The sequence below is a fragment of the Ostrinia nubilalis genome, assembly GCF_963855985.1.
Source record: "Ostrinia nubilalis chromosome W unlocalized genomic scaffold, ilOstNubi1.1 SUPER_W_unloc_1, whole genome shotgun sequence".
In the NCBI taxonomy this organism is placed as follows: Eukaryota; Metazoa; Arthropoda; class Insecta; order Lepidoptera; family Crambidae; genus Ostrinia; species Ostrinia nubilalis.
In genome coordinates, this window is record NW_026973566.1 from 1,073,940 (window position 1) to 1,098,248 (window position 24,309).

The 24,309-nt window shown below is 35.2% G+C and overlaps 1 long non-coding RNA gene across 1 annotated transcript in view; it reads left to right on the top strand.

The window, feature by feature from the left end:
- The first annotated feature begins 3,282 nt into the window (after positions 1 to 3,282).
- The window catches only part of LOC135087361 (uncharacterized), an 83,368-nt gene continuing 62,341 nt past the window's right edge, over positions 3,283 to 24,309 (top strand). Inside the window, exon 1 of the long non-coding RNA XR_010260770.1 lies at positions 3,283 to 3,513. This is a non-coding gene — a long non-coding RNA (uncharacterized LOC135087361). The remainder of the gene's footprint in view (positions 3,514 to 24,309) is intronic.

Consider the following 24,309-nt stretch of genomic DNA (forward strand, 5'->3'; position numbering starts at 1 on the left):
GTGTTGATTGAGGGGGAGCCAATAGAGAGGGTAACAGAAGCTAAAAACTTAGGACTTCTAATGGACGAGGAAATGCGCTTTAAAAAACACGTCAATAATATAGTAGGAAACTGTTTTTATAGACTGAAAGTATTATACCAAATACGTAAATATCTTTCTATTGACAATCGCATTAAATTATGCGACTCTCTGGTTCTATCTAAGTTCAACTATATGGACGTGGTCTATGGCCCCCGACTGCTGGCGCGTACCAAGAAAACTATCCAACGTGTGCAAAATGCATGCGCCCGTTTTTGTTTTTCAATCCCGCCGAGAACACACGTTACGCCTTATACAGGGTGTTAGGTAAATGGGTATATGAGCCGAGACTAGCCCATGTTAACATACTCATATAAATACTATAGTGGTGTCAGAAAGTGGATATCGTAATATTTAATAAAAAATATTTTCCCATACAAAACTAAATAAATTATTATTATTTTAATTTTTGGACAGCCCTACGATCGCGCAACTCCCTCCTAGGTCAAACGTGGTCAAACGGTATTTCATTCACAAATTTTGACGCGAGTCGGCACCGCCCACTTTTATTATTACTTTTGTTTTGAACCAATTCTTCACTTACCTCTTTTTATTGACTCTGCAAGCAATCCAAGGTAATCAGGGGGTAACACTTCACTCTAATTCACAAAACGAATCGCAACACATCTATCACATCCATCCACTCACTTATTCACCTTCCCACGCTTTCAAGTGACCGGGTAGGTTTTTGTAGTGAAATCCTATTTTCAAGAACGGGATCTCCGGGTCTCCCTTCGGTGGTATGGTGGTGTCGATTCACCCACCCGCGAAAACATTAAGATACAAGGCATCGTGGAACGGAAGGTCTCCCGGACATAAATCGTTCATCACACTAAAGAAGACACAAAATCCTATTGCACCAACACCACTCAACACACATCACCATAATTTCACTGTATTACTTAGCTATTTGAATATCTAATTATCCAGAACGTCAACAACAAAACATCGCAACGAACGCAAATTATTTACTGACAAAATAATGTAAACAAATAAACATGGCCGCATGGCGCATGCGCTGTGCAACTAGTGCGAGGTCATTATTTTTTCCATAAAATCGGTAATCGATATTGATATTACAAAAAATCGATTAAAAAAATATCAAATTGTTTGAAAACCATCTGAGTAATCAATAGGAATGTCTTAAAATCAATTATCGATTAATTGATAGATCCTACCTACCTGAAATCGCTCATACTATCGATGGGTCTAAATTAGTTTAACGATACCATTGCATTGATAGAAGACATTGAAAAAAAAACAACACAGTTTTATTTGGTAAATTAAGAAAACCGTAATCTGCCATGCTTTTGGAAATGTTTTAGCTAAATTTAAATTTGCGATAAACGCTGTTATTTTTCTTAGAAAATATGATATTTTATTAACGATAGTATGAGTGATTGGGTGGCCTTTCGATAGGCTATTGATAGACAATCGGCAAGACTACTGTACTGACCAACTGGATTGTAATTACGGCACTGTAATTACGACACTTTGACCCCAGACGACTCGACCTTCATTAGTCAATCATGAAATGAAAACTTAACCCCAACCACATGTCGTCTCCATTAATGATTGGAAATGAAATAATGGCACCTAAATTTATTATTTGTAGAAAAAAAATCAACGATTTGTTATTGAACACGTGAAAAATCTTAATCGATTTTTTGCCTTCAATGTCACCTCCTTACACATCCCTACTCCTGCGCCGCGATGATCTTCCGACTCTTTCTTGCAAGTGAAAGCCGCCGTGCGATACGTGTTGCGTCTCACTCGCACTACACGTGCTGGTCCCATTGTTCCGACAACAAAAGACCTTTCGTTGTCCTTCAAAGATTAAACAGTGCGTTGGACACATTTCTTTAATGCCTAAGGTTTTTTTTCAATGGTGTCTTATTTTTAGTTAAGGTATTTTTAGTACACAATATCGTGATTTACGACGATAAAATTTAGATGATTACCTACAATGTCTCATTTTCCTTAATCAAAGTTATCAAGTTTAATGATTCGTTCGTTCATTCATTTCAGCCGAATGACTTCCACAATGAACGGTCCTGATTATTCAGTTTATTTTAATAAGTAAGTTACAGTCAATGAAGTAAAATTAATTCTTGACCACTTTGTTTACTTTTACTTATCCAAAATCCAAATCGAATCAAATAAGGTAAGGGAGGGAGTATTTGAGTTGTGCTAAATCTTTTTAGATGGACTGATTTTTCTGGGGGATTGCTTAAGGTTTTTGCCTCTTAGAGACGAATTTTTAGGCAGAAAATTATAATGAATTCTGTTATTTGTTTTATCTACGCTAGTTTGTCGTACTATTAATTTTCAGGGGTGTCACGACGCAATTTGGCGACAAAAACTGAATCAGCTGATTACTCAATAATGGTACCTTTCCCAAACTTTCTGACACCACTATAGTATTTATATGACTATGTTAACATGGGCTGGTCTCGGCTCATATACCCATTTACCTAACACCCTGTATAACGAATGCTAAAATATTAAAAATGAACTCACGCAGGGCGTTGCACTTCGCGGCACTGCTTTTTGGTATGATGAAAAACAACACTCCGACTTATCTACTAGATAAATTAGTTTGGACAAGGGAATTCCACTCGCACAAGACCCGTCGCTCCAGCAGTACTCTCGTTCTTCCGCCGCACCGAACCGTTGCCTTCCGGGGTAGCTTCAGGTTTGCCGCCTCCAAGTGCTGGAATGACTTGCCACCGCCATTACGTCGTCTGCAAACATTGTACACTTTTAAAAAGAAATACCGGGAACACATTTTTAACGAACAAATACTGGAGTAGGTTACTTGTATGCTTACCTAAAGGTTTCAGACGATCAAGCACGGAAGTGGGCAGGACGATCGAGACTGCTGTAGACGATCGAGACTGCTGTAGCCTGACATCACTACTTAAAAATTGACATTTTTTCTCTCCGGACATACTATTTGTAACACCATTATAACACCATATTAAATACTTGTTTCATGATTATTATTTTATTTCTAATGACATCATAACTATATATTTGACACTAATTGAAATTGAATTATAAGTTTGGACGACCAATACTGCTGGAATTTATTTACTTTTTATTTTATTTTTTGTTTGTAGGTGCGCGTGTAACGCTCTGAACAATATGGGATGAACTAAATTGTCGAATCGCGCGCAATCAATCATTCTGATTGCACAAACCGGTTTTGCGGGCGTCGAGACACTCAACAACGCGTAAAAATGTCACTCTTTACGAATATTACACATTAACACAATATTACTTCACTATTACTACACACACACCTATACAAACAGTTTTATCTTTTTTATTAGTATTCTTTTCATTAGTATTTTTAATAGACGTAGTCTTATCATCCTTACCGATTTCCCGCCTTTTGTATTTATCTGTGCACTAATATTACTATTTATGTATGTTTATCTAGACAATTTTATGCAGCTCACTATTTTATTTATTTTATCAATGGTCCGTGACCCTCACTCGGCATGGGGCACACTGAAAACCAGCGCCGTGGCCTTCGTCACCGTGGGCCACGGCATATGCTGAGTGGGGTCCCGTTGCAGTGGGCATCTTGTTGGTGGATGGGTGGCACTGCTCAGTTTGCTCTTGTTTTTATTTTTTCTTCTTTTATTATTATGTGCCACTGTCATGTCTATGTAATTGCCTGTATTTGTGTGATGTCCGTTGTAATAAATGTATCTTTCTTTCTTTCTTTCTAACAAGTCAAAATGTTTTGGTTAAGTATTGCAGAACAATTCATCAGTACTGTTACTACTCAAATTAACTCATTATATATTTTCTGCTTAACTGTAACAAATCTAAATATCCGCGTTTTCGTTTATTTTAATACGTGCACTCTCTGATACTAGCGAAGGTCAACTGACAAAACGCTTGTTTAGGTGGAAGGGGTTGACAAGCGTTGATTCAACAAAAGTAAGTTATCGCCATCTAGCGGCAAATGGATTAAGGCTTTATTAAACCTGTTATGTTGGAAAGATGCGTATGATAACCGAGTATTTGAATACAAGTATAAGTCAAAATTGACAATTTTTGAGTTGTCTCAGTTTAGATCTAGGTGTGCGATTTGTTTTATAATAATACAGGGTAACGGCACCAGTGGTCAGCCAGGAACCAGTGATCAGCCTATTGCGTTGTTTATTGGCCATAAATATCGCTGTAATCAAAATAACCAAATCACGCGCACTTAAATAGAAGCTCTGTTTCCTTATTGGTTCATGCATCACGCGATAGGAGCGGCAGGGGGTCAGGGGAGAGAAGTAAACACGTGTAGGGAACCTACATTATTATTAAACTTATTACTATTTATTACACAAAACAATCACACAAAAAATATTTCTACATCTTATAATTAAAAAAAATTAAAGAAAAAGATCTTATAATTAAAGAAAAAGATGGCGCTAGCTGTCGTAGTACGCATCTTCACCGTAATAAACAAGTGTTTAAATATAGATTAAGCTGCATATTAACAATAACAAACAGTGATTTATATCAATCTCACCAAGAATTCGTACGGGAAGTGTTATCTTGTGAAAAAACTGGACAGTTTAAAAGTTATTGACTACTGTGAATTGTGCATACTCACCGGAACTTGACGATAAAAAACTGATGTGATACAAAACAAACAAAGTGAACAGTGATTGACAAGAACTATTTGATTAATAAACTGTGTTTTTGCACCTGGTGACTGTGTTTATAAACCATAAATTGCTTTTATTCTCACTTATGAAGATAATCAAAAACTTGAATAGTAAGTGAAGGTAAACATAGATCAGCTGACTGTCAAATCAACAGGTAGCTAACGATCAATAATATGTTTGCTACTCACCCATAGATGGCGCTGTATACATAGCCATTCTGCGTAATACGTCCATAGACTGATATTGACCATCACCTAGGAAGTACATCTCCTCGCCAACAGAGGGTGCTATACAAACCACTATATGAACTATACGGTAGATCATTAATTCTGCTCATCACCAACAGATGTCAGTACAAACATAAATAACAATAAAGATAACAAAAATATTGCAATTAAAAATGGCAATATACTGTAAAGTCTGTAGAAAATTAATAACTCACAGAAGAAACTTAACATGCTCAGTTTGCAAAGAAACATACCATATCAAGTGTTCCAATGTAGCGGAAAAAATATTCTACCTAATGACACCTGATAAAAGAACCAAATGGAAATGTAATAAATGTGTGCATTGCCCATCCACAAAACCATCCAGTAGCACACCACATGCTACACCGCTAAATAAAGCCACACCAACGTTTGAGACCTCTGAAATCAACGATACAATCATCTGCAATGTTTCAACAAATAACTCATTTGAGTCATTAGATACCATTGACAACACGAGTTCACACACTGACAACAGCCAATACCTCAATAGAAGCTGTCCAAATTTGAAACATTGTATGGAAGACGTTGAAATGCTAAAGAATAAAAACAATAGCCTAGAAACCAAATTGCAGATAACGGAAAATGAAATTGAACGACTTTTATCTGAAAATTGTATGCTTAAAAACCAATTAGATAAATGCAAGACTCAAATACAGACTCTTGAACAGATGTGCAAATCGACAGGAAACAACGTATCATTGTGTAAGGAGAGATCATCATTGGGACTCAATAATATCTCCACAAATAACATTACCAAGCGACAAAGACGAACCACACCTAAACAAGTAATAAGAAGACTGCAGCCAGCGCCATCTAGTCTAAACGACGCGAAACAAGACAGTGGACAGATAAATACTACATTGAAGAAAACTGTACAATCAGACACTAACGACAATAGATGTAATGAGTTAACTACTAACAAAACACATAAGATTATCGTTGTCGGCGATGAACAAGCACTTGGCTTATCGAAACATATAGTTAAAACTAGGTGTAATAAATGGAATGACAAATATGAGACATTCGCCTTAATTAAGCCAAATGCTCCTTCATCTGAAGTTTTGAGTTATTGTGAAACCATTGGGGGTATTGATGGGAATGACTATATTATTATCTGTACTGGAAACAATGACTCTAACGCTCAAGCACTCTTTAGTAATTTATGTATAGCTTTGAACTCCATTAAGAACACAAATGTTTTACTGTTACCTATAAACAAAAATTGTAATTTAAATGAGAAACTCCTAAACAAACAACTAAAGTTACTCTCAAACGTCCATAGCAATTGTACATATATGAATACAGCTAGTTTAATCGAACAAAGGCAATTTATATTTTTGGCATGTAGGAAAATAAATGCCTTCATAGATTATGCAGCCTACAAAGCTCAGTTCCTGTCATATGAAAGCATTAAAAATCATTTAAAAAGAGCGAATAGTACTAATAACTCTAGCAACCGTATAAAAACACAGGGATTGCAGATTAATAAGGGAACTATTCCATATTATTTTCCAATCGTAAATAAAGCAAATACCGATAAAGGTAATTCCTCTGCTTCCCCTGATAAAACTAAAAGTAACAGTTTTTTTCGTGGATAACTGTGAAAAAATACAAAACATAGACTTCACGATATTCCATCAAAACTGTGCAGGACTATTAAATAAACAAGATACTCTGCATGTTGTTTTGCAGGAATTTTGTGAAAGGAGTATGCCCATCAGTGTTATGTGTATTACTGAGTCTTTCTTAAAACTGGAAGATATAGGTAATATAAAAATAAATAACTTTAAAGTAATATCATTTTATTGTAGGCCACGTGAGAGAAGAGGAGGTGTATGCATATTGGTCAGAGAGGGGATACCAACTATAAACATCAATCTAAATGACTATGTCAGCTACAAAAGCTTTGAATGTGCGGGTATCGAAATAGAAAACAATAACCTCATAATATTATGTCTTTACCGTACACCGAACTCTGACATAGATACTTTTTTTATAAAATTGGAATCTCTATTAATAAAACTATGCAATAAACGTGCTAAAAGAATCGTCTTGTGTGGTGACATTAACATTGACCTAATCAAAAAATCTCACTATAGTATTAGATTATCAAATTTGATCAACTATTTTAATCTAAAATTCCACATTACATCACCGACACGACAAACATCGTGTATTGACCACTTTATTAGTAATATACCATCAGCAATTGGTAAGGTACATAACTTAGCAATTTCTGACCACACAGGACAAACTCTACAAATAAAGCTTAAGCTAAACAAAGTAATAAGCCAATGGTTTGAAGAAAGAAGAGAAATAAGCTTCGATAATATTAAAAAATTTAAATGTTCTATATCGAGGCTAACTTTTTCTGACATTTTTTTAAGCAATGACACAAATATAGCCTTTTCACTATTACACGATAACTTGAAAATGATGTTTGATCTCTGCTTTCCAAAAATAGTAATTAAAATAAATATTAAAAGAAACAGCGTACACTGGATTACAAAAGGTATTAAGAAATCATGTAGAGAAAAAAGAAAACTCTATCTTAAATATCAATATAGCAAATCAAAGGAAAGCAAAGAGAAATCCAAAATAAAATATAAAAAATACTCTAAAATTCTTAAAAATTGCATTTTAGACACACAAAGAAGAGGAAATATTAAGAAAATACTTAATTCTAAAAATAAATGTAGAGCCACTTGGAACATAATAAATTCCCGACTGCAGAACATCCAAAGACATGAAATTGATAAAATTAGGTCTGACTCTGATTTAACTGATAATCCTACTGACATCTTGAATCTATTTAATAATTATTTTATTGACATAACTAATAATGACTCTAATAAAAATTCAATTTTAATACCAGACACACCTATTGACATGAGTAATACTTCATTATTTTTCTATCCCACTTCACCAGAGGAAATATGCAAAATAATACTGACTCTTAAAAACACAAATTCCGTAGGGTATGATGAAATACCCACAAAGATACTTAAATCTGTAGCTGAATATATTGCGCCCGCAATCAGTCATGTCATTAATCTCTCTCTCAGTCAGGGCATTTTTCCTGACAAACTAAAATATTCCATAGTTAAACCAATTTATAAAAAGGGTGATAAAACCGACCTCAATAATTATAGGCCCATCACACTCATTCCCATACTAGCCAAAGTTGTAGAAAAAGCTGTATATACTCGGCTTAACCATTTCTGTGAGAAATATAAAGTAATAACGGAACAACAATATGGTTTTAGGAAAAAAAGAAACACTACATCTGCGAACTTCAAATTGGTTAAAACAGTAATGGAATGCTTGAACAATGGAATACCCATCGTTGCTCTCTACCTTGACATGAGTAAAGCTTTTGACTTTGTGGACCATAAAATACTATGTGCAAAGCTCTACAATTATGGAATCAGAGGCACGGCGCTTGATTGGATAACCAGTTATCTACATGATAGATACCAATGTGTACAAGTAACTAAAACATGTAAGAAAAACAAAAATACCTATTGTAAATCAGTCTTCCAATCAGAGTACAAAATCAATAGATGTGGAGTGCCTCAGGGCACGCTTTTAGGGCCTCTATTATTCATACTCTATATAAATGACCTACCACGTGCAACCAAACATGAATCAATACTATTTGCAGACGACACTACAGTTCTCGTCCGAGGCCCTGTAAAACAAAGAGACCTTAACATAAAAGAGTATGAAAATGAAATAAACCTAACTCTAAAAAAAATTATTCAATGGATGACTATAAACAATCTAAAAGTTAATATTGATAAAACTAAATATATGCAATTTGGCACATACAAGACAACCCAATTGCAACTTGACATTAAACACAATGATAAAAAAATTGACATGGTAGAATCGACAAAATTTTTAGGATTAAATATTGACAAAAACTGTAATTGGAAAAATCACATAACCATAGTTAGTGAATCAATAAGCAGATTTTCATTTGCATTAAGACGCCTTAGAGAAGTGTATACTGTAGAGACTGCCCTATTAGCATATCATGCTCACGTAGCTTCAGTGCTACAATACGGCATCATGATATGGGGAAACTGCACTGACATACTGACCTTATTTAGAAGCCAAAAGAAATGCATTCGATCCCTATTTGGTGCATACCGTTTAGAGTCGTGTGAGCCCTTGTTCAAAAAATATAAGCTCCTTACACTGACAGGACTCTACATAAAACAAATCTGCAGTTTTGTCAAAGACAATAATATGGACCAATTTGTCACTAAACAAACATCTGACTTGAAAAATTTTCGTAGTAGACCAGCAAATAAACTAGTAATACCTAATTATAGATTAAGCTTAGCAAATAATAATGTGTGCTCAATGGCTGTCAGAATATTTAATTCCCTGCCTGATAATCTTAGACAGTTAAATGGACCACTATTCAAAAGACGTCTACATGAATACTTAGTAGAAAATTGTTTTTATTCAGTCAGAGATTTTCTTGACAAAACTAAGTAATGACACAGAATAAGTAATAGTACAGGTACAGAAGGATTACTCCGCAAGACGATTTAAATAAATGCGAGTCTTGCTACGACGCGATACAGTGGAATTCAGCTCGCACAGCACTACGTACCTACAATTTTATTCACCTACAAGTTTTGTCTCTTTCTATCGCGTGCCTCTGAACTCTTCTTACGCTGTTAGGGTTGCTGTCTAGTGAAAAAAATAATTAATCTACTTATATGTCATGAGGTACGTACCTCATAACACGTATGTATGTAAGTACGCATTCATTATGGAAAACCTTGGGAGAGGCCTTTGTCCAGCAGTGAACGTAATTTGGCTGAAACGAACGAACGCATTCTGAGCAGTAGTCATGGTAGGTTAGGTTCCTATAGTATCCTAAGAATTATTGATTACCTACATGGCCAACATACCTTTCAGCATCTTTGGGAAGCGAAAAAAAAGATAAATCCGGTAGATTTCTTTTCGAATTTAAACACCCGAACGCCGCACAATATTTCTTTCTCTTTATGTCCATTTTTAAATAATACTTCGATCATAGAATTAGGTACTACAACGCACGCCAGCGTCCTGACGGGTGCGCGCGTCGTGACACTCGACTGATATAATACCCGCCGGCGGGGCGCTTCGCTGTAGGTAATTATCGGATGTACCGCGCGGAGTGAGCCAGGCCTGGTAATGACTAGAATTATATTAATGAATTAAATAAAATATTGTATATGTAAAATGTAAATTATATTAATTTATTGAATTGAATATTAATACCTACCTAAATGTAAAATGTAAATTATATTAATGTATTAAATTGAATATTATATATTATAAAATTATTATGTAAAATGTTTGCATGCTTTTATATAAGTAGATTTTGACGAACAAACCATTTTAATAACACCTTACTGTATTACTCAAGATTGAAGCAAATTAATATATTTCATTTCATTTCATAATTATACAGTGTGAGTCACGTTAAAGTGTACATATGAAAATAGATGAAACCAGACCTATTTTTATCGACAAAAAAGAGGTCAAAAATTTTTTGGAATTTTTTTTTAAATTTTTTATAGAATTTTTTTTCTTCCAATTACTTATTGTAAAGAAAACGTAATAACTTTTAAACTAAGCGGTATATCCTGATAAAATGAAAAAAGTAATAATGCTAAATAACAGGCGATACTAAAAAAATACATAAAATACACAAAAAAGGCCAACAAATAATTAAAAATGATACCTTTTGAAAAAAAAACTGCTTTTAAATTCGTGTTTTTTTGGTTATTTGATAAATTTCTCCAAAAAATGCCCCTATAACCGGTAGTTTTTATTACTTTGTATTAATTTTTATCGTATTACCTTCGTAAAACCAAAAATCGCATGTCTCTATCCCTATCACAACGTTTGCAATGATCGTTTGAACTAAGCCTCTCCGGGCGCGCCATTCAACGCTTCGTTAACAACGAAACTGAAAATGGCTCTAGATTTGTAATTTTGATAAAGACAAGTTAGATTTCAAATAAAAACAAAAGATTTCGAAGTAAAATAAGCATTTTAGTTAAAATTAAAATTGTCTCTACCTGTAGCGGAGAATAATGTTGTGGCAGGCCTTTGTTCAAACGATCATTGCAAACGTTGTGATAGCCAATAATCCATGGGTTACAAACCTTTTTATGAAAATCCTTTTGTTAATAAAATCTTAGCTTCATAAAATACCTAACCAATTTAACAAGATGCCAATTTTTTAATCCAAGTTTATTATGATGACGATAATGATGATTGATGATGATCAATACATATTTTCGTTTATGATAATATGTTGTTTTACTGTGTTAAAAACAGGTTTTTTTTTCTATTTAATCTCTAAATTGTACATAATAATTAGTGTATAGCCTGACCAGGAACATAAAAACCCTGGCATAGAGGCGCGTCAATTGCATTTGATAGTGCAACACTGAGTACAGTCGTACCTGTGTTAAATTAATAGGCTAACTTTATGTATCAGGATTCAGGATTACGTGCTAATTTGATATTTTCATAAATTAACGAAAAAATATTATTTTAAGTAACCTGATTTAAATAAATAAAATGAAACCATCAATCGAGCTAGTAGAATTTATTTTATTATTCATCAATAATCAAATTCAGAACTTGAATATTCAACTGCAATGTCTGCTCATGAACGCTTCAAACTCGGTACTTCTTTCCCAATCCCATAAAATTCAACACTTAGAAAGTGACAAAAATTTTTAAAATAGGTAGTTGAAACAAACCACAGCTAATTTTCATAGTGGACTGTACTATACGATAAACATGTCAGTCAATTTGACAACCTTTGTCGGAAACATTATTCAATGAAAATATTGTCCGAACCCTTAGTATTTCTCTTCGACAAATACTTTAACACATTGTGAACCACTTTTCTTTCACGACTATAAAAATATTTTAGCAATTTAATTCATAAAACCAATTGCGCACATTTAAAATAAAGTTTGTTTACACTTTGACAGCAATAGACTGACATGCAAGGTGACATGTCAATGAAGTTTTCAGTTACTGTTGCCATTAAAAGAAATTAGTACCATTAGTTTTCCGCAACATCGCGAGGGTTTTTATGTTCCTGGTCAGGCTATACATTGAATTCACAAAACAAACAATAGTTCATTCTTGTAAGTTGTACTTGATGAAATTTCATTTCATATTATTTATTAATAATTCAAAGCAAAAAAGGCTTATGACATCTGAATTGTCAAAAAATGACAGCTGTCAGAATTCCGTCGAATTAAAAATCGGACTTTACGTATGCGCGTGGAATGTTCAGGACTGGGCCGCCGCTCGGCTGCGCCCGCGGCGATATATCGCCAGTCGAGAAAACACCGTCCTACGCATGACCCGTGCCGCTCGACGCGCCCGGCTCGCCTTCCGCGCGTTATCGTATTTGTTTTCGCGTGATAACAAACAACCTTCTGTATCTTTCTTCTTTCTGACTTTCTACTTCACGTGCTGTGTTACTCCTTCTATTCTGTGTTGTCAAATAAACTCTAATAACTGTGATTCGGAACTTTATTTATCACAGTAGTTTACCTACCATAGACACAATATTTAATAGCGATACTCAAACGCTATATTGGTGACCCCCTGACGGAACATAACGACAGTGAAGTGAAGCGCCATGTCGGATTCAAGCGGCGAAGAAACAACCGGGACTACAAAGGTCAATACGAAACCACGGCATAACAAGATGGCAGACGCTGGAACTACGTCATTACCACCGCCCGTACAGATACGTATCCCACCATTTTGGCCTGAAAAACCGGCGATTTGGTTTGCCCAGGTCGAAGGACAGTTCGCAATAATGCGTATTACCGACGATGCCACGAAATTCTACCACATATTGGCCACACTCGACAGACAATACGCTGCAGAGGTTGAAGACATTTTGACCGGCCCAGCTGACTACAAAAGGCTAAAATCGGAGCTCATCAAGCGATTATCGGTGTCACGAGAGAATAAAGTGAAACAACTCCTGATGCATGAACAACTCGGAAACCGTAAGCCGTCACAATTTCTACTGTAGCGTTGCAGTTTTGGCTGTTTTTCACAAATTGATTTTCTTGCTCGATATTTGGATTTGGGATACCACTAGCGACATCTATTGGCGGATTTAGAAGTTTGATTGAAGAAGGTTTGCAATAGATGGCGCTTTTTGCTCAGTCAATTCAAATATATTTTTATGAAACATTTCCTAATGTTTTTATTTTGATTATTCTATTTTTTAATGGAGTATTTTCGGTGTTCTGGAAATTGTTTTCATCATGGTTTTTATTAGTGTTTGCTTTTTATCTAAGCGGCGAAACGAAACGTTTCGCGATGTCAATGCGAGTCATTGTCACTGTCAGTTGAGCTGTCAAATCACTTTGGAATTTTGGTCGATCGTGCGCAACCGCAATTTTATTATTTTCGGGGATGTAATCCCCTGTGTTTCAAATCGTGTGATGCAGAATGCATCCACGATAATATCTTAATATAATTTAAAATAAACACACATGAGGTAAGTTCCCGTCGGAGAATTTATTTATTTTTTCGTGATTGATAATTTTCGTATTCCAGTACGTGGTATTTCATGTGATCGTTTCTTTCAGAAATTTCCTAAACGTTATGTTGGATGAGGGCTGGGATGCTGAAAACTGCGAGTGAAGTTCAAATTAGCGAGCAGTTTTCGTAAGTATTTGTTTCCCATTGCGGGTGTTTTCATAACCTAATGCCACGTTCCACATGTGATGCTGACACTCGTATTTTTCGTTTCAGATGCGGGATTTTATAGTTCAAATATTTCATTATTTTATAATTTAAACATAATATTTTGATGATATTTCATATATTTTAATTTCTCTTCATTTCGTATGAATTGTTTCTCCTTTCTAAACTGCTGATCTCTTCGCATTTCCTCCTTGTCATCAAACCTCTGTCTCTGCAAGAGTTTGAACGCTTACCTGTCGAGGACCAGCCAGCACGAAGACCACTTGCGCCAGCTCTTCACACGCATGAAAAACTACGGCGTACTGGTCAACACTGCCAAGTGTGTCTTCGGCGCTTCTGAAGTCACGTTTCTGGGTTATCGAATCTCTGAAAAGGGCACCAAACCACTGGACAGCAGAGTGCAAGCCATCGCCGATTTTCCAGTCCCAAAAACCGTCAGAGAACTCCGACGATTTTTGGGAATGATAAATTTTTACAGGCGTTTCTTGCAGAATGCAGCACAGACTCAGGCCCCCCTGAACGCCCTACTAACAGGATCGGTCAAAGGTTCGCATCCAGTCGTCATAGAAGGAGATTCACTCCGGTCGTTCGAAGAATGTAAAAAGCTTCTCTGCAATGCAGCTTTACTAGCTCATCCCGACACGCAAGCTAAATTAGGACTCGTCACGGACGCCTCTGACACGGCGATAGGTGGGGTCCTCCAGCAGCGCAAGGATGGAGTTTGGCAACCTCTAGCATTCTTCTCGCGCAAGTTGAGCCCATCTCAAACGAAATATTCTCCATACGATCGCGAGCTCCTTGCGATCTACGAGAGTATCAAATACTTCCGCCACATGCTAGAGGCAACCCATTTCACGATCTATATAATAAAACGCAGAGAGTAGCTTTCCACAGACTAATCTTTTTATTTCTTTTTTAGTCATAGATAAATACAATAGACCAAATGCATGGACAACTGTCTTATTATGTAATAGGATATTTTGATATCAATGAATACTAATACCACCACTTAGCAAAATAATCCAAAAACACTAATAAACTTTGAAACTACAATTCTACTTTAAATTCACAATGCCTAATTTCCTTATAAATTCAGTATGTTTAACTTTACACAAACTTTTTGTAAGTACATCAGCTGGCATTTCTTTAGTGTTTAGATATGCAATCTCTATCAAATTATTTTGAACAGCTTCTCTAATAAAATGAAACCTCACATCTATATGTTTACTTCTTCTATGGTACATACAATTTTCAGTAAGTTTTTTAGCACTCTGGTTATCATTGTATAACAGAACAGGTAAATTTTTTCTATTAAGAAGTTCATATAAAAGGTTCTTTAGAAAAATAGCTTCTTTACTAGCCTCGCAGACAGCCATATATTCGGCTTCTGTACTAGATAATGCAACTGTCTGCTGCTTTCTACATTCATGAGAAACTACACATCCAGAGTACATAAAACAATATCCTGTATAGGACCTTCTGTCTACTGCATCTGAAGCCCAATCGGCATCTACATATCCAATTATATGTAAGTTATCTTTAACATACATTAAACCATAAGATTTTGTAGCATTTAAATATCTTAAAACTCGCTTGGCATGTTTCCAATGCGTTAGGTTGTTACAATTGTTAAATTGGCTCAAGTAGCTAACACAAAAAGATATATCAGGCCTTGTTAGAACTGAGAGGTACATGAGACTTCCTATCAATTGCTGATAAGGATAATTACTTGTCTCATTTTTGCCTTTTTCAAGTTTTAAATTTACTTCCATAGGAGTTTCTACGCTTGTACAGTTCTCCATATTAAATTTACAAAGCAAATGTTCTATAAATTGTCTCTGATCTACATAAATCCTATCTTTTTCAATCTGAACATTCATGCCTAAGCATTTCTTTAGTTGACCTAAGTCTTTTAATTTAAAATGTGCACTTAATTCCTTTTTCAGATAATCTACTTCTTTGTTACAATTCGAAAATATGAAAAAATCGTCTACAAATAGAGCAATAAAAGTTTTCTCATCTCCTGACACTTTTACAAATAAACAAGGTTCATAATCTGACTTTTTATAATTGAGACTTTGCAGACATGAATCAACTTTTATATACCATGCCCTTGCTGATTGTTTCAGTCCATAAATGACCCTTTTTAACTTTCAAACTTTACATTTATTATCCTCACATTTTAAATTCTCTGGTAATTGCATATACACAGTTTCATCTAATTGGCCATTTAAGAAAGCTGTTACTACATCTAAATGGGTAATGGTTAAGTTCAAGTTAGCACTAATAGCAAACAACAATTTTAAAGTGGAATATTTTAGCACAGGTGAAAAGGTCTCTTTGTAATCAATACCTTCCTTTTGGGTAAAGCCTTTTGCCACCAATCTGGCTCTATACCTCACAGTGTTGTCGCTATTCAGCTTCTTCTTGTAAACCCACTTGCACTGCACGGCTTTCACATCATTGGGTTTATCTACAAGTTCCCAAGCTTCATTATCATGGAATGACTGCAACTCTTCAGTAGTAAATAAATTGGGAAGGCTAGCTCACGACGCCTTTAAAAACGGCGATTTAGGTTAATGACATGATAAAATGCTTTCAACGACTGATGATAAAAACGATGCATAATTGAAAAATATCACACACGTACACACATACACTAATTATTTCAAAAACTCGTTTGCCTACACAACCTTCCGCTGATCCATCCTGTCCATTATTATACAAGACGTTCATGGATTTTGCGTTCACTCCTTCAACTAACATAATAAGTTTCTACATACTTTCGTTGTTATGTTCTGTTCATTCTATACAATATGGTAACTAATACCTACAATATCGGTGGACAGCCATTACCTAGTTTTAATTTATTGATGTGTCTGATTTTCCATCATCATCATCAGCCCTTTACAGTCCACTGCTGGACTATGAGCCTCCTCCACTATAGTAGAGGGTTTTGCCATAATCTCCACGCTTGGCAGGCGGGTTGGAGATCGCAGTTTAAAAGATTGATGTTTTTCAGAGAGCGCTGCTGCCCATTCTCTGTTTGATGTGTAGTCCCTAAGTCGCCTCTTGCGACACCCGCGGGAAGCGTAGGGGTTGGTGACAAATGTATTCTACTCTGCCGTCACCACACGGCTTCGGCTTATGTAACAAAAGACTAATAACTAAATTAGTCTTCCCACAGTTCGATGGACCACACACGATACTGCGTATAGTATTTGGCAATAAATTCCCATGACGCCTAGTTTTATTCGATTCTGCAGGACAGATGCATTCTAATTTGAGTGATTCTTTTTGTTTCAGAAATCTCATTACAGTTTTTACTCGACCGTTCTGGTTGATGGATTTAAACGAAATGATGGAAAATCAGACACATCAATAAATTAAAACTAGGTAATGGCTGTCCACCGATATTGTAGGTATTAGTTACCATATTGTATAGAATGAACAGAACATAACAACGAAAGTATGTAGAAACTTATTATGTTAGTTGAAGGAGTGAACGCAAAATCCATGAACGTCTTGTATAATAATGGACAGGATGGATCAGCGGAAGGTTGTGTAGGCAAACGAGTTTTTGAAATAATTAGTGTATGTGTGTACGTGTGTGATATTTTTCAATTATGCATCGTTTTTATCATCAGTCGTTGAAAGCATTTTATCATGTCATTAACCTAAATCGCCGTTTTTAAAGGCGTCGTGAGCTAGCCTTCCCAATTTATTTACTACTGAAGAGTTGCAGTCATTCCATGATAATGAAGCTTGGGAACTTGTAGATAAACCCAATGATGTGAAAGCCGTGCAGTGCAAGTGGGTTTACAAGAAGAAGCTGAATAGCGACAACACTGTGAGGTATAGAGCCAGATTGGTGGCAAAAGGCTTTACCCAAAAGGAAGGTATTGATTACAAAGAGACCTTTTCACCTGTGCTAAAATATTCCACTTTAAAATTGTTGTTTGCTATTAGTGCTAACTTGAACTTAACCATTACCCATTTAGATGTAGTAACAGCTTTCTTAAATGGCCAATTAGATGAAACTGTGTATATGCAATTACCAGAGAATTTAAAATGTGAGGATAATAAATGTAAAGTTTGAAAGTTAAAAAGGGTCATTTATGGACTGAAACAATCAGCAAGGGCATGGTATATAAAAGTTGATTCATGTCTGCAAAGTCTCAATTATAAAAAGTCAGATTATGAACCTTGTTTATTTGTAAAAGTGTCAGGAGATGAGAAAACTTTTATTGCTCTATTTGTAGACGATTTTTTCATATTTTCGAATTGTAACAAAGAAGTAGATTATCTGAAAAAGGAATTAAGTGCACATTTTAAATTAAAAGACTTAGGTCAACTAAAGAAATGCTTAGGCATGAATGTTCAGATTGAAAAAGATAGGATTTATGTAGATCAGAGACAATTTATAGAACATTTGCTTTGTAAATTTAATATGGAGAACTGTACAAGCGTAGAAACTCCTATGGAAGTAAATTTAAAACTTGAAAAAGGCAAAAATGAGACAAGTAATTATCCTTATCAGCAATTGATAGGAAGTCTCATGTACCTCTCAGTTCTAACAAGGCCTGATATATCTTTTTGTGTTAGCTACTTGAGCCAATTTAACAATTGTAACAACCTAACGCATTGGAAACATGCCAAGCGAGTTTTAAGATATTTAAATGCTACAAAATCTTATGGTTTAATGTATGTTAAAGATAACTTACATATAATTGGATATGTAGATGCCGATTGGGCTTCAGATGCAGTAGACAGAAGGTCCTATACAGGATATTGTTTTATGTACTCTGGATGTGTAGTTTCTCATGAATGTAGAAAGCAGCAGACAGTTGCATTATCTAGTACAGAAGCCGAATATATGGCTGTCTGCGAGGCTAGTAAAGAAGCTATTTTTCTAAAGAACCTTTTATATGAACTTCTTAATAGAAAAAATTTACCTGTTCTGTTATACAATGATAACCAGAGTGCTAAAAAACTTACTGAAAATTGTATGTACCATAGAAGAAGTAAACATATAGATGTGAGGTTTCATTTTATTAGAGAAGCTGTTCAAAATAATTTGATAGAGATTGCATATCTAAACACTAAAGAAATGCCAGCTGATGTACTTACAAAAAGTTTGTGTAAAGTTAAACATACTGAATTTATAAGGAAATTAGGCATTGTGAATTTAAAGTAGAATTGTAGTTTCAAAGTTTATTAGTGTTTTTGGATTATTTTGCTAAGTGGTGGTATTAGTATTCATTGATATCAAAATATCCTATTACATAATAAGACAGTTGTCCATGCATTTGGTCTATTGTATTTATCTATGACTAAAAAAGAAATAAAAAGATTAGTCTGTGGAAAGCTACTCTCTGCGTTTTATTATATAGATCGTGAAATGGGTTGCCTCTAGCATGTGGCGGAAGTATTTGATACTCTCGTAGATCGCAAGGAGCTCGCGATCGTATGGAGAATATTTCGTTTGAGATGGGCTCAACTTGCGCGAGAAGAATGCTAGAGGTTGCCAAACTCCATCCTTGCGCTGCTGGAGGACCCCACCTATCGCCGTGTCAGAGGCGTCCGTGACGAGTCCTAATTTAGCTTGCGTGTCGGGATGAGCTAGTAAAGCTGCATTGCAGAGAAGCTTTTTACATTCTTCGAACGACCGGAGTGAATCTCCTTCTATGACGACTGGATGCGAACCTTTGACCGATCCTGTTAGTAGGGCGTTCAGGGGGGCCTGAGTCTGTGCTGCATTCTGCAAGAAACGCCTGTAAAAATTTATCATTCCCAAAAATCGTCGGAGTTCTCTGACGGTTTTTGGGACTGGAAAATCGGCGATGGCTTGCACTCTGCTGTCCAGTGGTTTGGTGCCCTTTTCAGAGATTCGATAACCCAGAAACGTGACTTCAGAAGCGCCGAAGACACACTTGGCAGTGTTGACCAGTACGCCGTAGTTTTTCATGCGTGTGAAGAGCTGGCGCAAGTGGTCTTCGTGCTGGCTGGCTGATTTGCTGAAGACGAGGAAATCATCTAAATATGGGTAGCAAAAATCGAGTCCACGAGTCATCTCGTCGACGAATCTCTGAAAAGTTTGGCCTGCGTTGCGAAGACCAAACGTCATAAAAGGAAACTCGTACAAACCGAATGGCGTGGTGATCGCGGTCTTCGGGATATCGTCCTTGAAGACTGGGATCTGGTTGTACGCTTTGACTAAGTCAATTACTGAAAAGATAGTGCAACCAGATAAGCTGTGGGAAAAATCGTGGATGTGACGAATTGGGTATTTGTCAGGTAAGGTCCGTGCGTTGAGGAGTCTGTAATCGCCACATGGAAGCCAACCATTGTCCTTTTTGGATGCGAGATGTAGTGGCGACGCCCATGGGCTATCGGAAGGACGAGCTGTCCCGTTTGCGATCATGGCGTCAAACTCTTGTTTGGCTATTTTGAGTTTGTCTGGGGCCAAACGTCGTGGTGAGCACGAGACAGGGGGACCTGGAATTGTGCAAATTTGGTGAGTAGTGTTATGCCGAACAATACCCGGAGTACCAGCGGGGCGTGTTATTTCCGGATATTCAGATAAAATATTGTGATACCTACTATTACCACCAGTCGAGATTTTCACACTTGAAATAAGACAATCTGGCTTAAATATAGATGCTACTATACTGACATTGGTTAGGCTATCGATTAGTTGTTGTTTACTAACGTCAACGATGAGACGGTAGCGACGGTAGGACGCTACTTAAAAAAGAAGCAAACGTCCTGCTGAAACTCAGGAAAATCCTACGCCACCGAAGAAACAGTGTCTTCAAAGTGGATCAAATTATGTGTACAGCAATGAAACCAGGCGAGGTCTTCGACTCATCAGGATAGAAGTCGTGGACTTGGACGGTGCAGTTCAAAGTGATAATGAAAAAATACTTTATAGTGCTCAATACATTGTTACTGACAATTTTAATCCAATTATGGAGCAAACGGAACATTTAATAACCAATATATGCAAACAAATTTGTAATGATAATATTTAAAAATAAGTGACTTTTGTTTTTAAATTAAGTTTAAATGTAAGTAACTTGTTTTTATGTTTTAATAGGATAAGTAAAATAAGATATTTGTGTTTAGTTAAGTTATTGATAAAATTAAATTGATTTAAACTTAATGACTTTTTATTTTCTTAAAACATAATTTAGGTTTAGGTAAATGAGACAGTTTATTTTATTAAACACATTTATTCATCATTTTAAATAATCATAATACAGTAATTAGCTTTTATTAATTTACACAATAATTAAAAAATAATACAATAAATTCATATTGCAAAATTTCTTTCAACACACCATTTCTTTATACATATAACATTTTTTAATGCACAAATTTTCTCATGGTTAACACAGTTAAATAATTTGGGATTATCTGAACAATAAATTTTGTAAAGAGTATTTAAACTAGGAACACCTAGATAAGTTATGTCCATTACACTATTTTGATTACACAAATTATGCACCCATTTAATCTTTTCATCTCCTTTTACCAAAATATATTTACCTTTTAAATAAGGTACGATAATTCTTTGAAACTCTCTATAATCAATATAGCCTTCATTCCACCGATAGTCTCTGTTCTTTTCGATCCAACAAACTTGTCTTTTCTCTTCAACAGTTAGTGAACTGAACGGGTATGGAGGCTTGATCAAAAATAGGTGGGTATGCTCTTGGGTAGCTATAGCAAATTCTTTTATTATGAATTCATTTCTATTGTTTTTAAATCCTTGAAGATCTACAACTATATTGCTATTCATGATATTTTCTTAACAATGTTACTCAAAGGTTTGTATTCGAATATACAATCGTTTAATATCAAGCAATAAGCAGATGTCTGATCTGGTATTTCTTGGTCTGTTTCTTATCATTACCAAGTATCAATAACGATTCTTTATCCTAGTCGGTGTCATCTGAAGTTATGAAAGATGTGCCTTATGGTATTAGAAATGTAAAGGGAAAATTGATGCTTGGCAATACGCGTGTTTATGATGATGACCGCATTTTAAAAATTGGAAATCGTAACCTTAAAAAAACTCAAGGCTTACAAGAATTATTGTACAAAAAGACACTAAATTTAAAAAATATTACAAATGAGGACTTACAAAATTACAAATTAGTACTTATGGATACCAATGCACACAAACGTAACTACGATCCATCTAAACCTATAAACAGTAACAAAGGATTTAAATATATGAACGTGATCAAACCTTTGTTTAAGTTCTCAAGAAGTCATACAAGTAGTGTAGAAAGTCTCACACAAGGTGAAGGAATTGATATATTAAAAGAAGTTAAGCAGAATACTGATGTGGTTTATTGGGATGATCCGAATGAATTAGTGGAAAGGTTAAAATTACTACTTGGATCATGGGCAGCTGGTAACACTGGAGTATATAATGAAATTTATGCAATAATAGAGGAAATGCATGAAGCTGGTATTATAAAGGATATTAAATATATAAAGCTTCCAACGGGAGGGTTTGGCCGTACCATTACACTACAGAAGCCGAGCAGACGGCAATGAATATAGATAAATTTGGTCACCACGTTCATAAGCGTTTACGACTGTCTGAATTTGCGAATATTCTTACTGACACGATAGTAAAGTCAGATGCAGGTGACTTTGACTTAAAATCATCGAGACTAAAAGGACTACTAACTCCAGAAAAAGATGACGAGGCTGTTAATAAGGAGTATGTGGATAAATGTGTCCAAGATGTAAAAAATGAATTGAAAACCATTCATAGTAATATAAAAAAGTATCTTAATAATTTGGAAAAAATAACTACTAATAATTTAACTGCACATTATTACACAAAAAAAGAAATTGATCAGATGATTGCTGCAAAATCTATCAAGAATGAGTAAACAAGATCTGGTGAATGAGCTTCACAAACCAGCAAGAAGAAATTTCATCCGTCGACATACGATTATTAGAGGAATTGATGACTTATGGCAAGCTGACCTCATAGATTTTCAGAAGTACTCTACATTTAATAAAGGATATAAATATGTTTTAGTTGTAATTGATGCTTTGTCAAAATATGTATGGGTTAAACCATTGAAGTCGAAGTCCAAACAAAATGTTACTAATGCATTACATAGTATATTTATCGAATCAAATCGAAAACCTAAAAATTTGCAAACAGATTCGGGTACTGAGTTTTATAACGATTCTTTCAAACAGTTAACTAAAAGATATAACATAAATCATTATTCTACGTTCTCGATTAAAAAGGCAGCCATTGTGGAACGAGTAATAAGAACATTAAAATCTCATCTCTACAAAGTATTTAGTTTATGCGGTCGATATCAATGGTTTAAAAATAATTTAGATACCGTTGTAAAGCAATATAACCACACTTTGCATCACGTTACAAAATTCAAACCAATAGATGTCAACCATTCTAATGAGATTGTTGTTAGATCTAATATTATTAAAAGCCACAAGCCACAAATGCGTCAACGATCAAATTTTCAAGTCGGCAACTTTGGTCGTATAAGTAAATTCAAAGGAGATTTTTATAAGGGTTATACGCCCAATTGGTCTACAGAAATTTTCCGTATCGTAAAAGTCAATCAAACAGTACCTCAAACGTATCAAATTGAAGACAAACACAATCAAATTATTCTTGGTTCTTTTTATGGATATGAATTACAAAAAACTAAATTGACGGACCTTTATCTTATCGAAAAAGTTATAAAAAGGAACGGCAACAAACTTTTTGTAAAATGGCTGGGTTTAAGTGCTAAGGAAAATAGTTGGGTTGACAAAAGTGAAATTGTGGTGTAGGTATATAAATATCATACTTATTTCTCCTTAAACTCACTTTATGATTATCGATGACGGAAGGCAGTGGTATAATTAATACCTTGATAGATCATTTACCGTTTGAGTTACATTTACCTGGGTATCAATATTGTGGTCCTGGAACTAAACTTCATAAACGATTACTTCAAGGCGACCGTGGGATTAACAAATTGGACGAGGCTTGTATGCACCACGATATTGCTTACTTGAATAAAGACTCTGGTACTCGACAAAAGGCTGACTTAGAATTGTTAAATATGGCTAAGAAAAGGCTAAAATCAAAAGATGTTGGAAAAGGAGAAACAATTGCTTCATGGATAGTTAAAAATGCGATGAAAGCCAAAATCAGAGCCGGTCGAGGCACAACATCATTTAAGAAAGGGATAAAGAAAATAAAATTAGAAATAAAAAAACTTAAAACTAAAGATTATCACTCTGCTATAAAATACGCAGCTGCAGCTGCAAAAAAACTTTTCAGCAACAAAAAAGGAATACGATTACCTCGATGTATTCCTCTTCCAAAATGTGGAGGACTTTTACCACTTATTCCTATATTTGCGGGGTTATCGGCTTTAGGTTCCCTTGCGGGAGGTGCAGCTGGTATAGCAAAAGCTGTTAATGATTCTAAAGCCGCACAAAAGAGTCTAATGGAATCA